We start from the raw sequence: 16,880 nt of genomic DNA, 5'->3' as shown, positions 1-16,880 counted from the left end.
TGTGCTGCAAAGAGATAAGAAATCAAAATAATGGCCGTGGTAAAAATAATGAATTTTGAAAGAAGAGGAAGAAAAAGGGAAGGAACAGAAAGGAGAAGAGAAAGAGAAAGAGAAAGAGAAAGAGAGGAGAGGAGAGGAGAGGAGAGGAGAGGAGAGGAGAGGAGAGGAGAGGAGAGGAGAGGAGAGGAGAGGAGAGGAGGAAGAGGAAGAGGAGGTGAGAGGAGGAAGAGGAGGAGAGAGGAGGTATGGAGTAATGAGTGTGGAGAAGCGGGCTGGTCTCCGGCTGGTCGTGAGGCCAGAGACAGACTTTTGTCACTGCAATCTCACACTCTGCTTCTGTAATGACTCGCCTGGAGGCACAAATGATTTCCTCCACTGGTGTTACTATTGCTGGAGTCACCACAAATTCAAGAGAGAAAGGTTTCAGCGAGGTGGGCTTGGCGGGACATGAGGGGAGGTTTCAAAAGGAGAAATGGGGGGGTGGAAAAATGAGGACTAAAACAACATATGGCCCGTTTCATCATTTATCTTTCATGTGAATCTCTTTTCTCTAGATTGATTTAGGTTAAATTGGTTTACTTTTGCCTCTGCAGCGATTTAGAAGGTAGTTTTCAGGTTGTTTGTCCAGCTGGGCTTGCCGTAGCCACGGTCCAACTGCGGTCATGTGCCACAATTTTCCATCCACCAACCTTAAAAATAACCTCTCTTTCCACCGCCTCTCCTTGGCTCGTTTTCTTTCTCTGCACAGGGACGTGTCATAAAGACATCATCATCACCGTTTGAGGGCAGAGGAAGAAAAGCTGGGGTGACATGATGATCTATCTGCCAGTCACTTCTCTGTGGATCCGTGTGCAGCTCAATCGACACAACAGACAAAACTATGGAGGATGATGACGTGAAAACCAAGCGGGAGTCGTCTCTCTCTTGTTTATGTTTACTTGTAGTGACTAATTAAACTTAAAGACAATGCAATATGTTTTCCCAAACTTGTAATACTTGTTTTTTGTTTTGTCTTCCTGTATCCTTCTGTAACTGTATCAGCACACATGCAGAATTCATGAATGACGTTGTGAGATTAGTTTCCAACGATACAAATATTTCACTCATATTATGATCAAAATTTAAAGGGTTTTCATAAAAGTTTTTTTTTTTCCGCAAGTTATTTCGATGCTGCTTGCTACAGTCACTCCCTCTTATTAGTTTTCTGGCGGTCCATCTGAACATAATCAACTATAAAATAAGCCTCAAAAAGCCGTCTTCTTGGGGTCGTGTCTGTTTGATTGACAGGCCTGTAGTGCAGTCAGGTTTCTGCTATCAGTGGGCGGGACGTAGATTCACCGGGTTTCCAATCGGATCGAGTCAGATCCACCGTGGCTCGTTCTCTCCCAGCTCATCCAAATATGGTCACTTCTGGCTCCAAACTGCTCCGAATTAGCAGGTTGGCGCCGGACAATATCCGAACTCGTGGCCTAATCACAAACGTTCACAAACCAAATGGCGACGTCACTGCTGGTTGCCGCTTGGTTACAATACACTACTTCCTCTTCCTATCATGTTGGACTGAAAGCTGACGGGGCGCTACAGTAACACACTACCGCCTGCTGAGGTGGTATTACAAGTCTGGACGGTTCGGAGCCAACGGGGTAGCACAAGTAAAGATATCTATAAAACACAACACATAGACGTCTTTCACATAAGGATAAAACTGCTATTTTTTCACATTCTGTATTGTATTGTAACTTGAAAGGATAATGCTTGTGATGTACTGTCTCTATATTTCTTTATCAACAAATACCAAGACTATCTGAGAAATGTTTGCTAAAACTAGCTGTTTTGGAAGATTATTGTCTTTTTTTTAAAAGTTAAATTATCACATTTGTGACTCTTGAAGCTGATGTTTTTCGTAGGAATGAAAAAGAATAACGTCTGAGAGTTTCATTCAGGGTACAGAGGTGGTGGTCTTGGTTGTGTTGTTGGTTGTGTTTTTATCTAAATTTGTTCACATAGAAGAAAACTATAGAATAGCACCCGACTTATCCATTAAAATATCCCAATATTGCATATCACAGTGTGCAGCTTCTGTGAACTACTTTGAACTCGCCCCAGAAAGCCTGAAGAGCTGAACACTCAGTGGAGCAACACAATGGCTGATGCAGTTGTCCCCATATTTATTTGGGGTATTTAGTGTCTATAGCTGCAGCATATGATTTGGCAGGTGGGCAGGGAGGGAAAGGCATAGAGGAAGGGGGTGGGGTGTGGGAGGTGTGGGGGTTCGGGAGGCAGAGGGGGCGGGGGGCAGAGAGAGGGAGTAGGAGCATATACATCACTTCATCCTTAATTAGCTGTCATCAGCTTCTCTCCTCAGAGGAACCAGAGACTAATAATTAATGATCAAACTAAAGTAGAGTCACTCACATCCTCTTTCTCGCTCGCTTCCTCTGTCACAAGAAGAATTAACAAAGCAGATAGTAGCTGATTTGCTTAGATAGTAATGAGATCTGACTACACCAAAAGAAGTGTTGGTTTCACTGTGAGCCAATATTTTATAGATTAAATAAACAACTCATCAAAAACAAACTGAAAATTAGGTAAGAGGCATTTCTACACACTCAGGTTACCTAGGTCACCTGTGCTCTCTGCCCTCCAGATGATTATCGCTTGTTTAGTGTAAAACGATCCATGAGCATCCTCTTTATTAGTCCAGCCTGCGATGCACGAGGCCGGGATTAATGCCCCCGCTGCATCGTCTGATGATGTGAGGAGGATCCTTTTTTTTTTTTTTTTTTTTTTACAAGGCGCGAACATGCCAGGAAAGGCAATGCAATGTTTTAACAAAGCCTGTGCGTCTGTGTAGACAAGAGCATCTAATTAGAGAGGAACACAGTGTAAGTGGGCATATGTGCACTGGGGGACCAGTCAGCCAACACACGACAGGAAAGCGCTGCGGGGGGACGAAGGCAGGCAGGCGACTGACCAGCTCCCGAGCCAATATGGAGCCGCCACGGAGGCATGTTATGGTCTCAGCGCCCCAAGCCGCTGGCACGCTATCCCGAAGCCCTGTTTGTAGGAGCAGGGAGGGGTGGAAGCTGCAGGCTTTACAGACCCCACCACAACCTGTCCTCTCTCCAAGACTAGACCCACTCCGAGACGTGTTTGTGTGCATGCTCCTTCTTAAGCTGCTCTTAAGTGCTTTAATTGGATTATCCTTAATGAGTAAACAAACAACTACAGCGGCAAAATAATAAGCAAATGAATAAACGTGTCAGGAAAGCACTTTGCCGTCTTCCCTCCTTTCTGTCTTCCTGCTTCCTTTATCAGCTCCAAACGTCCTGCCCTCTTTTTACTCAACCCTTCGCTCATTTAGTTCCTCTCATGTGTAATTATCCCGATTAAGAACGATTCAAAAACACTACTGCTGGAGAGTGTGTCACACTCGAATGAGACAGGCGGTCTTAAGTGGCTGCTTTGAAGTCCGCGACGAGCCCGTGATTAGTCCTGTGATTTATTGACAGGGGGAAAAAAAGGAGGCGAAAAACGACAAGAGAGCTGGTGAGCTCGGAGGGGGAAAATAAACAAACTGAGAATTTAGAAATGACATCTGTGAATATTATTAGAACATTAATCTGCACCGATGACACAGATGCTTAAGCCATCTCCTTCTGTTATTGTGGGAGGAGAGGAGAGGAGAGGAGAGGAGAGGAGAGGAGAGGAGAGGAGAGGAGAGGAGAGGAGAGGAGAGGAGAGGAGAGGACAAATGAGGACATTAGGAAATGAGAATAGGAAAGGGGACAAGGGAGAAAAAAATTGAGGAACAAGAGGAAACTGCAAGTCGGGAATGCAAGGAAAGGAAGACAAATAAAAAGGAGATGTGAAGAGAACGAAATAGCAAAAGAGGAGATGAGACAAGGGGAGAAAAGCAGAGAATAAATGAAGGGAAGGGCAAAAGAAGAAAAAATGGGTTAAAGGAAAAGGTGTAAAGGAGAATAGGAGAGAAAAAGAGGAGAAGAAAAGTAAGGAAAGGAGAGAGGAGACAAGGAGTAAGTTGAGGAAAACATAAGAAACGAGATGAGGGGGAAAAAAGAGAGCAGCAAGGAGAGAAGAGGGGATAGGAGGAAGGAAGGAAGAGAAACAAAAAGGAAAGGAAACGAGAGAAAAGCGAAGGAGAGGAGATACGACCGGCGAGGAGAGGAGAGGAGAAGCCGAAGCACTTTACCCTTTTAATTCCAATTTATGGCGCTATAAAAAGGGCCATTTCCTAAAAAATCTATACTGAAAAATCTACGCCAAATCATTTCATCACTTTCTCTGCCCTAATTGCAGCCATATGCAATTTTAAGGGCTATTCTACCTTCTAATGGTTCCCCAGAGGAACGAGGGGTTAATTGCTGCAGCTGGTGATGTAGCTCTGCGGTCCTAAAGAGGTGAGGTTTCTCTCTCTGTCGATCACTACTCTCCTTCTCCCTGCCTCCCTCCTCCTGGGATTAGGTGTCTGATACAGTGTTAAGGAGACAGACTTTTTGAAAAGGATAATTTTGGTGTCTTACAACTTCAACCTTATTTTCTTTCCCTGCAGAAGCAGATTGACACTAATAATGTCATCAGTGATAATAACACTGTACTCAGCGGGTTAATATGTTGTCAGTATTTTGGGTGATTTCACCTCATCATACTGAACGGTCATGGTGTTTTCACCTTATTAGCCCTGCACAGCCGTTTCAGCACTGTAACAAGTTTAGTGTTTGGATTCTGGGTTACAGAGAGAGCAGCACCTCCAGCACAGATTATAGAGCCGTGCCACATCTGGTTTTAGTTGTTTGCAGCATGTTTCACCGTTACAGCATCTCGCCCCGTGACACCTGAGAAAGTTAGGCTCAGTGTTATTTTTTGCTTTAGTTAGGTTTGAATCTGTTAAAATAACGGCCCAGTTCAACAGTAGCAGAGAGTTTCCCGACAGTCTTTACTGGCTGGACCGCAACAGCATCACCAAATGTCTGTCACTGACTGAGTGATCAAAGTATGCCACATATTGTTCAGCCGAATGCTGCGCCTCCCTGATGCGGGGGGGTAGCAGCTCCGAGTTCGTCCTGAACTCCTCACCCTGTCATGGAGAGTGACGCCCGCCACCCTGCGAGGAAAACTCATTCCAGCCTCTTGTATCTGCGATCTTATTCTTTGGGTCCCAAAGTTCATGACCATCTGTCAGGTGGGAGGTAGACCGACCACTGCACTCGGATACAGGGACTGCATTACTGCTGCCGCTTCTCCCGGCCTGATGAAAGTGTTTCCTACACGGTCCAGCCATTTGGCCTCGTTTTGTTTTTATATGCACGGACCAGCCACAACCGAACAATGTTTTTGCAGGTCAGTTTATTTACCAGGAGATGGATTGAGAGTTGATATCAGTTTTATCTCTGTGTTTGGTGACTAGATAATCTCACATTAGTAAAGAAATGTAATTACTTTTTAAACAAGTCGTAAGTAATTCGAGATTAATTACATCTTTGAATAATGCCTACCACCGACTTGATGAACTCTTATTAAAAGTATACCTATTTAAGAGATATTTCTGAAAGTCAGCAAAGAAAAAACTGAACAGCTGTTTCAGACTCAGCAGTGATTATTGCTATTTTTTTGTCTCTGACCTACGAGCTCTGATTGGGTCTGTCAGACGTCAAGATGCGGATTCAGAAGTCTGTAACCAGGAAAGTCACTTTCAATTTACCTCCAAGTAAAATGCTGCAAATAATCTGGATAACCTGTCGGCCTGTTTACAACCTGACTGATCATCTGACCGCTCATGTTTCTTACGTTGTCATTACTTGTTTGTCCAAAATTATGAGAAAAAATGGGCCCAAGATGAACAAAAAAAAAAATCAAATTAAACTAGCAGGTGGTGAGACATGAAGTGTAGTAAGTATAACATCTTTCACCAAATTAAAATATCAGAAGAATGAGAACAATAAAATGAGTGTTAGAGCTGAAGGTTTGATCCCATGGTCTGAGTTTGGCTGGACTGATCCAAACAGGTGGGTAGTACAGAGGGGGGGTGGTGAAAACATGGGAAGCGGCGACACAGCGAGCGGGAGGGGGGAGACAGCTCGTGAGGTTTGTGAAGGTCAGTGAAAGTCACAGCGCCGGGAAGACATACGAAGGATGGAGGAGCGTTTCAAGGTGGAGGTCCTGAATGCCGCGAGGCCTCCATTCCCACAACTGATTACAAGATAAACAGAGACAGATGAAGCCGAGGGGCGGCGGCGGCGAGGAGAGACAGCGGTGAAAATAGAGAGAGATTACACGGGTAGACGGAGGGAGAACAAAGAGCAGGAAGTACAATGTCACAGAGACGGAGAGCGAGACCAAGGGTTGAACCCGACTCAGCTGTGAGGGGCACCTGTTCACGGTTGGACCACCTCCTCCCGCCAGCCTTAATCAAATTTACCACAGAGACAGACTGTGACGACACCCCCCTCTAACAAGAAACCCACTGCGTGTTACATCCAAATAATCCCTACCTCTAGCCAGGTTCACACTGCGTGCCACTTCCAAAGGTGCCCCACCTCTAACTACACACCGATGCCAGGTTGCACCAAAATAATCCGCTCCCTCAACTCTAATTAACTGGCCGATATTCTGACATGGGGAGATGTGTACTGTGTGGACGATCTTAAATCACGTGATCTTATCAACACATTTTGGTTTAGCTACGTGAGCTATAGTATGTCATACATAACTAATGATTTTTGGGTCGCGTCTACAAGCCCCACAGTCGAGTGTCGGTAAAGTATGAAATCTTGCTGTTGGACTGCAGGAGGACATTTACATGTAGAAGTGTGAATCTTTACTGGTTTAACTATTCGATTTGATTACATTTCACCTGTCGAAGATTTGATTGCACGGAGCATCTTGCTGCAGTTTAGAGGGGGAAGTGGAACGTTTTCTGTAGATGCAATTAACAGATGTCCCCTAAACGCCTCCCACGCAGACAAATGACGACAATTTTTGTCCCTACTCTCCATAGAGATGCTAGCTCTACATTATGCTTCTGGCATTTCTTTTTTCATTTCTTTTTCTAAGGGTCTGTGTTGCGGAGAGAAGGCCATGGTAAAATAGAATTGTAATTTCATCTAAATTAACAGACTGATGTTTTTGGGAAACTACTTACGAGAAAAAAAAGACCACATTAGCCATTTGCTCATCTGTCTAAAGCAACCCATTGTAACATTTAATTGAAAATGTAATAATAATACTGACTTTTGTCCGTCATGCTGGGGTGAATAAATGGGTCACATACGAGGTGCAATGAAAAGTCTCCGAGACTGTTCTTGTTGTGAATGAATGGAGCGCAACAGTAATGGTAGGAGGAACCTATAACCTTCATGATTAAGTATTCCAGGTTCTGTCACTTGATCAACTGAGTTACACATGTTTTTGTGACCACTGGTGTGTTCGCATTTGCAATTTCAACATCCATCTGAAACTTGAGCAGAGAGCAAACGTCAGGTTTTTGGGGACCAGAGAGAAATCGCAGGGAGTCAAATCCCATGAGGGGGCGGTGGGGAGCGACTATTGTGTGGTTGCGGGAGAGAAATTTGCACGCTGTCACGTTGGAGAACTTAATTGTCATCAAGCCACAGTTCAGATACTTTGCGCTGCAAGTCGAACTCTGTGTTGACAGTCTGACCCCGGAGGACAAGTTCACGGTGCACAACTCTACGAATGTCAAAGAAAACCCTCCTGGTTGCACCCTCTAAAACTGTGAATGTCCTTAAAAACATCTCGCCAGGCTCATCATTTCATTACGAGGTACTTTCTGAGGCAATTCAAGTTCTCTGCTGCCCATTTACTGAGTTTGACACAAACTCTGATGTGCACTCTCTTCTCAAGTTTCAGGTCCACAGTAAAATCACAAATACACACATACAAGGGGTCAAAAAAATCAAGTGCATCTCAGGTGCTGATGTTGATCAAGCAACAAAACTATAAATACTTCCAAAAGTTATTACTGCCCTCTGCTTCATGAACATTTCGCTCCTTATTCGTGTGCAACAGCAACACTCTCGAAACATTTTAAACGTACCTCGTTCGCGTTTTTGAAGATGGAGGCCGCTGTTTGTTTCATCTTTCAGTTTTTCTTCGTTTGCACCATGACTGTAGTTTTTCTAAGACTTGGTACACAAGAAACCAAAAAACTGCACCGACAAACTATGTTGTGAAGAGAATCATCGAATCAGAAAACAGGTTTATTTCTGAAGCCAATTACAACTGACATTCTGTAGTTTAGTTTGGTGGCTTGTGGTTGTATTGAAGTTTTTCACAATGTGTTTAAATGACCTAAAAAGTGTCATATCTTGTATAATCCTTTTATTCTTTCAACAATAAAATCCTTGTTCTCGTCAAAAATTCCTCACTTTCCTGGAACGACTGCAAGAAAACACCAGAAAGCTCAGCTTTCCATCTTGTTTGTCTTCCCTTTAACAAGCATCATCTGCTCTTCTCAGTTCCTTCTCAGTCATCATCCCTCTTCCTTATTTCCCACATAACAGATTGACACTACTCACCGTGGCTGACAAAATTTATTAATAGCGTTTTTCTTGTAGATATGATTCAATCCATCATCACTCCTCTCCCTCTCCATCTTCTCTCCTATCTCGCCTCTCATTCAATCTGTCGCTGCCTCTCCTCCCACTCTCTCTTGTAAGAGAGAGAGAGGTGTCAGTTTCAGTGAAACAACTTAATTCTGATGTCAATGAATTAATTAGATGTGTTAATGAGCTAGCGACAGCTAACCCAAATTAAATTAATACCGTAATGGCCTCAGACAGCGAGAATTAGCTCCCATTTCAGTAAACGCTTTCTGGCGTGTACACAGCCGCCAAGGATAGGCACACCCTCACACACACACACACCCTCACACACACACACACACACACACACACACACACACACACACACACACACACACACACACACACACACACACACACACACACACACAGCTCAAACAACATCCATCCCCCCGAGCAGATCACCATCCAGATGTAATTAACTGACTAATTACAGGAGCTCTAGCACGCCCCCCCCCACCCCACCCCTCGCTGCATCTCTCTTCTCTTTCTAACACTTTGACTGTCTGCTTCTCCGTCGACTTCCTCGTGCAGCGACTCTACCCTTCAGAAGCACAAGTTTATATGATTTCCCCGCAGTTCAGTTACTTCCTCTCGAGTTTGTTTTGGTTTAGTTATTCGTCACCTGCGTGTAGCTCTAAAGAAGCGGGTAAGTGGTTGTTTAACGGCGAGCCGTTAGTGTAACTGTTCTTCCTTCCTCGTGCTCCTCCTGTCATCACACTTAAAGTCTCATTACACACAACAGGCCTGACTTAAAGGCTGTTTAGTCTGCCATTAGCTCTAATAGTGACTCCTCCACAGTTGCCACGCTCCAGCGGGCCCGCTGGTAGAAAGCGCTGCCACCAGACTACTAATCTGATCTCAGAGGCACAAAATGGCTGCTGTGTATGTGCGGTCGGTAGGCCAGGGAGGAAAATGGTGTCACACGTTGGATAATTTCAGCTTTTGGCATCGAGGTTTACTGTTCTTTGCCTGCTTGTTTCCATCTTTCTTCCTTTCAGTAACACTGTGGTGATAAATGGGGAGTTTTTAAGTTGCAACTAATCATTCAACCTAATGACGTGTTACAAAATGACTCGTGACCCTTTATTAATGACAGACTATACTAATTTCTTAAGTGTGCAGAGGTTGAAGTAAGTCCTTCAGGGCAAACCAGAACGGTCAAACAACACATTTTCCTGATGAATGACACAACTAGAGAAGAATATACACCAGCAAAATGTATTTTTCAGGTTCACAAGAAAGGGCTGCTTCGTGTACAAGAGTCAACAGCCATGCTATTGGTTCTTTAAGATTGTATTCAGGCTAACATGCACACAATAACAATGCTGACATGCTTTTGTTTAGAAGGTCGAATGTAAAATACAAATGTGTCTTGGCCAAAAGCAACAAAGTTATTGCACTTTATTGTTAATCCCAGTTCAGACCAAAGATTTGCAATGAGACAAAACTTTTTAAGGATGTCGCAGGAAAAAGTTGCAGCAGTGTGAAGTGTCCCATCTCAGCTTGACTCACGTCAGCTGATGGTGTTGTCTGAGACTCGGCTTGTCAAGTCAAATGAGCAGTTTTACAACGTAAGACACGATAGTTTGAGACACCAACTCCTCTCAACAACAGAACTGCTCCAGAAAAAAAAACTATTGTCTAAAGTTTGAGGCATAAACTTGCATAAGCCATCTGGGTATTCTGTTAAAGCACCAATGGGTGGCTACAAATTCTCAACCATCACATTTTTTGAACGTTTTTTTTGTTTCATCATAACTAAAAATGCATCTGTTGCAAGTAACTCACTATCCTCACTATTCAGCAATGCAAAAGCCTGAAAAGCTGCAGTTAAAACAGAAGTCCAGACGGTCGTTGCTGTGGAGATGATACAGTCTCATCTGGTTGCTTTTTTTTGTAAACTCTCAGGTTTCCGGTTGCAGCAGACTGACGACTTGTGAGTACTTACAAGTTTCAAATCATCTTGTCATGAATCTTTCGTTCAAACTTGCCTCATGGACGACACGAGTTCTTGAATCCATTCATCAATCAGTTGCTGAGACATTTCACTGACAAGGAATAAGATCCGATTCACCAAAGTAAGTAGGACGTATCCTCTGCGGGCCATGACTGTCTGGAAAACTTTGATGGCAAACTGTTCAGCAGTTGTTGTACTATTTTAGTCTGAAGCAAAGTATCAATTTACTGTCACTTGAGATGTTCAGTACATTGTAAATGTTGTCACAGCAGAAAAACTGTATCATCATATTTATGTTTCATCTCTCCACTTTCTGTTGGGACTGTGCATTTGCTGTGTCAGGACTTCCAGGTAATTAAGGGACAGTGTTTACTTAATAATTCGCTGCACTTGTGGGCATTTTTTTATTTCATACATCTATTTATTTAAGTGTAGATTTTTTTTGGTCCTGTTTTTGGCCCACAATTCTCACTGACTGACTTTTATTGGTTGTTTTATTTTATTTCAATTTCTTTTGGATCCAGATTTTGTTGTGTGAGCTGTTGGACATGTGAATTTCCTAGTTAGGACAAATAATTTACCAACCTACCTAACCACCTACCTACCAACCTACCTACCCACCCACCAACCCACCTATGTACCTACCTACCAACCCACCTACTTACCCGGCTCCCTACCAACCCACCAGCTATAAATGGCAACATATGAAAATGGTATCTTTATTTCTAAAATTAAACGGGGGCAGTGACACTAGTTTCTCTGTTTTATCACTCATAAACAGGAAGGTGTTAGAAAATCGACCTACTTTTCCCCTTTTCAGGATACTGTATATGTATTTCTTTCCCTTTGTCATTTCTCTCACCTGCTACTGCCATGAACTGGATGTGAACAACATAAATTAAACAGATTATAATGCACTAAGAGACCTTGTGACGGTGTGTTACTGCTCCATGCACACTACGTACAGTGTGTGTGTGTGTGTGTGTGTGTGTGTGTGTGTGTGTGTGTGTGTGTGTGTGTGTGTGTGTGTGTGTGTTCGTACAGTAGGCATGTCTGCGTTAGCATGAGTGTTTTCCTGGGGTGAGACTCTGCAGGGAGTGAGCTTCTCTCACAAACACCATCTGTCAACAACAGGCTCACCTGCTAGCAAACATTTAGCTCAGGAACCATCTCGCCTGCTCACTCTCTCATACGCACACACACACACACACACACACACACACACACACACACACACACACACACACACACACACACACACACACACACACAATACAATTCAGCAATGTCAAAGCAGGAAATAATGTAATTTCCCACTTAGTCCACTTGACAATCTCACCTGCTTTGCAGCCTCTGGGATCTCTGAAGAATACACGTGGATGTGTGCTTGTATGGTGATGTGTGTTTCCTGGAAAGGAAGACAGAGGGAGAGAGACACATTAAAAGGACACAAAAGCACAAAACAAAAACATTTGACACCCCGTCTGAACATGAAAATTGGTGGGAAGGAGAGAAAAAAAAAAGCAATATGCAGAGTGGAGGCGAATGAGGGAGAGGAAAGGTGAGAAGGAGGGAGATGAAGACAGGAGGGGGAGACTATTACCTGAGGTGTCTGACTAAATTAACTTCTCATCATCACTAATTAGCCCCTTGTTCCTCTGTTCCCTCCAGGTGAGTGCTCGCCATATTATTGTGTTTGTGCTCGTCCATGTGTGTTTCTCATGTGCACTGTTTGACTTGGGAACGGCATTCCCTTCTTTTAGGACTCTCCGCCGAGTCTCTGCATCGCCCAAATCATCAGCACAGATTCAATATTTTTAAAAAGAATTTATATTTTAACAGGAAAGTCGTGTCTGTATGAGTACATAGTCGGATGACGGCACTTAAAAACAAAAACAAAACTGTTGTATTGGCCAAAGTTCTATATTTCACCTTTCATTTACTTGTTTTAATCAAACAAGCATGCAGACTTTTATAAATATATCCACCTTTCTCACTATTTTTTCAAAAAATTTCTATACTTTCAACACAAACTCACAGCACCACCAGATAAATAACAAAAATGTATAGTACTCCTGTATCCCAAGAAAAGGACAATACTATTTATAGCTTAGTACTGAACTTGAATCGTATCACAACAGAACACATATAAGTGAAACCACCTATTACGAGATCATTACAAATACAAACTAGAAGTCTTTGAAAAAATCAATAGAAAGACACATTTAGATGTAAATGTATCTCAATATCTCAGGGTACGTCTCTCTAATAAACAGAGATTAGAGGGATAAGGAGATACACTGAAGTGAAATAACAGGATAACGACACAACACAGGTAACCTGCTTCACACAGTCCTATGTGCTTGGCTAAAGAGGGTATTATTGTAAAACAATCTTTTTAAATCTTGTAACAAACACCATTTCCCACAAACCCTGAAGTTGTGAGTTGAGAAATTACCTTCGAATTTTTTTTGTGCAAATAAAACTGAGTCACAGTTTTCAGTCCTTTATAGCAACTGATGGGGATGATGGACAGATTGCACTGAGTTAAAGACCACACTGGTACGGAGGCCTGGATGGGACATTATGACATACAGCCATCTCTGTGAGACTGTAATTATCGTGCGTTCAGACAGCTGGGAACTGGGAACATCCCACTTCCTAGTTCAGATCTCACGTTGAAGAATAAGCAACATGGCAACTGCCCCAAATTGTGCTCCTCATCAACATTCAAATAAACCAACACACACACGCGATATTCCCCGTTTGACAGTCTTTCGGATGTATTTTTCCACTTGGAGGACAGAACTTTCCCCACTTCCCATTTGCTCATGAATGCATCATTAAACAGAGTAGTGCTTTAAATTAAATACTAAATGCTCACAATGGCAAAGCTAACGAACAGATGTTTAAGTGGGTATAATGTTAACATGATCAGCGTGTTAATTTAGTGTGTTAGTTTGCAAACACTGGCTACAAGAACATCTCACTTAAAAAACACAAGTGTGCACCTCATGGTGGCGCTAGACAGAAAGTCGGCGGCTCAACAAGTTACATCCTCAGGTGTCATAAATGTTTCTACAAAATGTCACTGCAATCTATTCAGTGAGGATAAAAGTTGGAGATTTTCTCTCAACATTTTCATATAATGTCTCAGTAAAATATGAATCCGTATGGGAAGGCACGAGCTGAAATGAAAAACCCCTTAATTAGCCTGCTGCATACATCCTTCTGTTCAAATGAGGGTTTAAGATAAGTATTTCTCATATTACCTTTGGTACATTAGTCAATGATGACAAAAGACATTCAAGCTATATATCCTAGCCCATTTTAAGCGTGTAGAATAATCTGATTATTCAAATAGATGTTAATTAGAGCTGGTCCATCAAAAGATGGCATTATTGGGAGGGATAAAAGCGAGTCATCTCTGAAGATTCCTCTAATGCCATAAAAGAACCTGCGTGAACATAAAAAGAACAGCTCGCTCTTTTTTTGTTTGTGTTACATTTTTATTTGCACCAATTTTCTTTTGTCTTCCCTCACTGTTCTTCTGCTGGGACATCATTTGAAGTGAGACAATGGCACCGGATGAATAACCTGATATAATACATATTCATGGTGTTTGAGAAGCAGCAGAGTTGATCCACTTGTTCGAGACACAACAAAGGTAGCTTCCGCTCCTCTGTTATCCTCCCTGCTCCCAATCCTTCCTCCATGCCTCCTTCAATAGTTTGCCTGTTCTTTCCTCCTTAATTATCTCTTGAAATCCCCCCTCTGTTTAAACCTTTGTCCTTTTCCCATGTGGAACCTATAAACAGACAGCAGCTTTCTGGGGGGACGGAAGAGGAGGAGGGCGAAAGAAGGCAGCAATTCTCAGGTTAATCTTCCTACAGCGAAGGTAGAGAGAGAATCTGTAGCTTTGTGTACGGTGATTTAGATTTTTACCTGTGACGTAGGAACACTGTCAGCAGCCCACAGTGAACAAAATAAGGTCTTCTGGTCATGGAAAACATGATCCCGTGATGAGTAGAGCAAACACACAAACACTCGCCGCTATATTAGCCGTGCAGTGTAAACTAACAACAGACAAGAATAGCTTTAACAGTCTCATTGCTAGAACAATTGTAATTACAATAACATTGTCTGGTAATCCTTCTAAATAGGAGCCAGGAACTAAATCGGTTTGATGACGGTAGCGCTCAGCTTAGTTGCCTTTCACCGGTTTGTACGGTAATCCTCATTAACAAAACACTAATCCCCCCTCCGTGTTGCCATGTTCGCTCCGATCCCCCTCTCCGCCACCTAAAACTTCACCGAACTTCTCGGCCCACTTTAGCAGAGACACTCAGCAGCCCAGAGGAATCACATCTGCCTCTCCACGTCGTTTGCAGTCTTTGCGCTGACACAGGAAAGGTTGGACAAAGTTTCATTGTTTTCTTTACAGCACGCGAAAAGATGTCAGAATCCTTTTACTTATCACACTAACTGTTCTGCAAATGTTTGTACTTTCATGGTACATTATGAATTATGGCCGTTATGTTCCTACATGCAGTCTATGAAACATGAAAATCTGTGTTGAACAAAGGATTGAGAAGGCTCCTTGCTTGTCGCTTGGCATTGATGCATTCGAGAAACAAGTTGAATTTGAATGTACTGTACAGCACAGTGGCGCTTCATCAGATGATATTTGTAACTTCTGCAAGATACAATACACATGTACTTATTTGAATGTAAATAATTGTCAGAATGTAGTTTTTAACATCTTACTATGAAAAAAAAAAAAAAAAAGAGTTTTGGCCAATTATTTTGAAAGAGACAGACAGTTGTGTTTTTAAAGGAGATTACGGCAGAGCCTGTTTATGATGTGCTCTCTGAACAAGCAAAATCAACTTCAATTTTCATAACTGCTTATTTATCATTTTAAATGTCCTTGACAAGAAATCACAAATTATATACACTAAGTTACTTCTGCTCAAATGTATTATGACAGACAGGTTTCGTTAAGACTTCCAGTAATAAGATTTGTCCAAATTACTTGCTCGAGGTTTTCTAAGTCAAAAATGTACGGTGGCCCTGAGAGCTCAACGCTCTGCAGCTCAAATAAATATACAAATAGACAAAACAGAAGCCAACGGGGAAAAAAAAAAAAAATCCTGTTTTGACAACACATTTAGAATAAAATAATATATCAAACTATAAAAAGATGGTGAACAGCTCCCACTACGACAGAAAAGGTTCAAACAAACACGTACACACCACCAACGGATTCAGACATCGACTTTATGAGTCACCATGGCAACAATAAGCGTCCCTGACGTGTCCATCAGTTTTTTGTTCCCTCGTTAGTTTCAGGTGATTATAACCTAAAGAAAACATAACTACGAATATTGTATGCCATTTCTACCAACAGATCCTTAAAGATAGGTGGATATGACCTCAAACGTACTCTATTATGAATTCAAGATGCGTGTCGGTTTAATATATAAACACTAATGCGAACGTGCAGTAGGTCACACCACACAAAAGCAAACCATGAAGCTAGAAAACTTTTTCCACCCTATGCAACAAGTAAGTGATTTTCATTCAAGTGAGCGGTGCCACAGTCTGTGATCTGGTTTGCATTAATATATCAACGACCACCATGAAATAGGCGTTTCCACAGAAGACGTTGTTACTTGAGTAGGACGAGCACATGATTCAGGAAACTAAATTGAGCAGAAAGATGCCAGAGAGATTCTGACTTCATCGGTGATGTTTTGCATCTGTCAGGGTCCCAAACTTATACTTTCACTGTAAATACTTCCTGTCCTGGTTTCAGTACTTCACACTCAAAATAACAACCCCCATAACACTGCATTTTAAATGCAATAATCATCTCTAATAAATTTCTATGGTACAAAATAATTGCCTCTGACCAACCTACAGCTGCAGGCTCCTCACCCACAATCCTTTGCTCTCTAATTATTCAAATAACAGACAGGACTGAGAGCTGTGATTCGCCAGCCCTCTTCAATTAGTGTTGTGTTAATTAAAGAGCATCATCAGGTTCTCGTTAGTGATTAAACACCCGAGTGTGATTACTTAACTCAGCAGGACTTCTGACGAATCATCTGCCCCCTGATCCCTCCGATGAGTGTAAACTACCACGTGTGTGCGTGTGTGCGCATTGAAAATTTTAGCAATGTTAAGGCGCAAGCTATGGGAACAGATTCTCCCTCTCACGCTGCATGTCAATGCCGCAATGATCGCTGCATATGCAAAGCTGTGAGGACGTGTGTGTGTGTGTGTGTTTGTGT

The 16,880-nt window shown here is 42.4% G+C and overlaps 1 long non-coding RNA gene across 1 annotated transcript in view; it reads right to left on the bottom strand.

Moving 5' to 3' along the window:
* The window catches only part of LOC138209385 (uncharacterized), a 48,079-nt gene that overhangs the window by 21,667 nt on the left and 9,532 nt on the right, over positions 1-16,880 (bottom strand). The window contains exon 2 of the long non-coding RNA XR_011179156.1: positions 11,924-11,992. This is a non-coding gene — a long non-coding RNA (uncharacterized lncRNA). The remainder of the gene's footprint in view (positions 1-11,923; positions 11,993-16,880) is intronic.

This window comes from Embiotoca jacksoni, unplaced genomic scaffold (assembly GCF_022577435.1).
Source record: "Embiotoca jacksoni isolate LCO1_2020_lvr unplaced genomic scaffold, fEmbJac1.0.p SCAF_4, whole genome shotgun sequence".
Taxonomy (NCBI): Eukaryota; Metazoa; Chordata; class Actinopteri; family Embiotocidae; genus Embiotoca; species Embiotoca jacksoni.
Note: the sequence above shows the minus strand (reverse complement) of the source record. Positions and strands in the feature narration are given on the sequence as shown.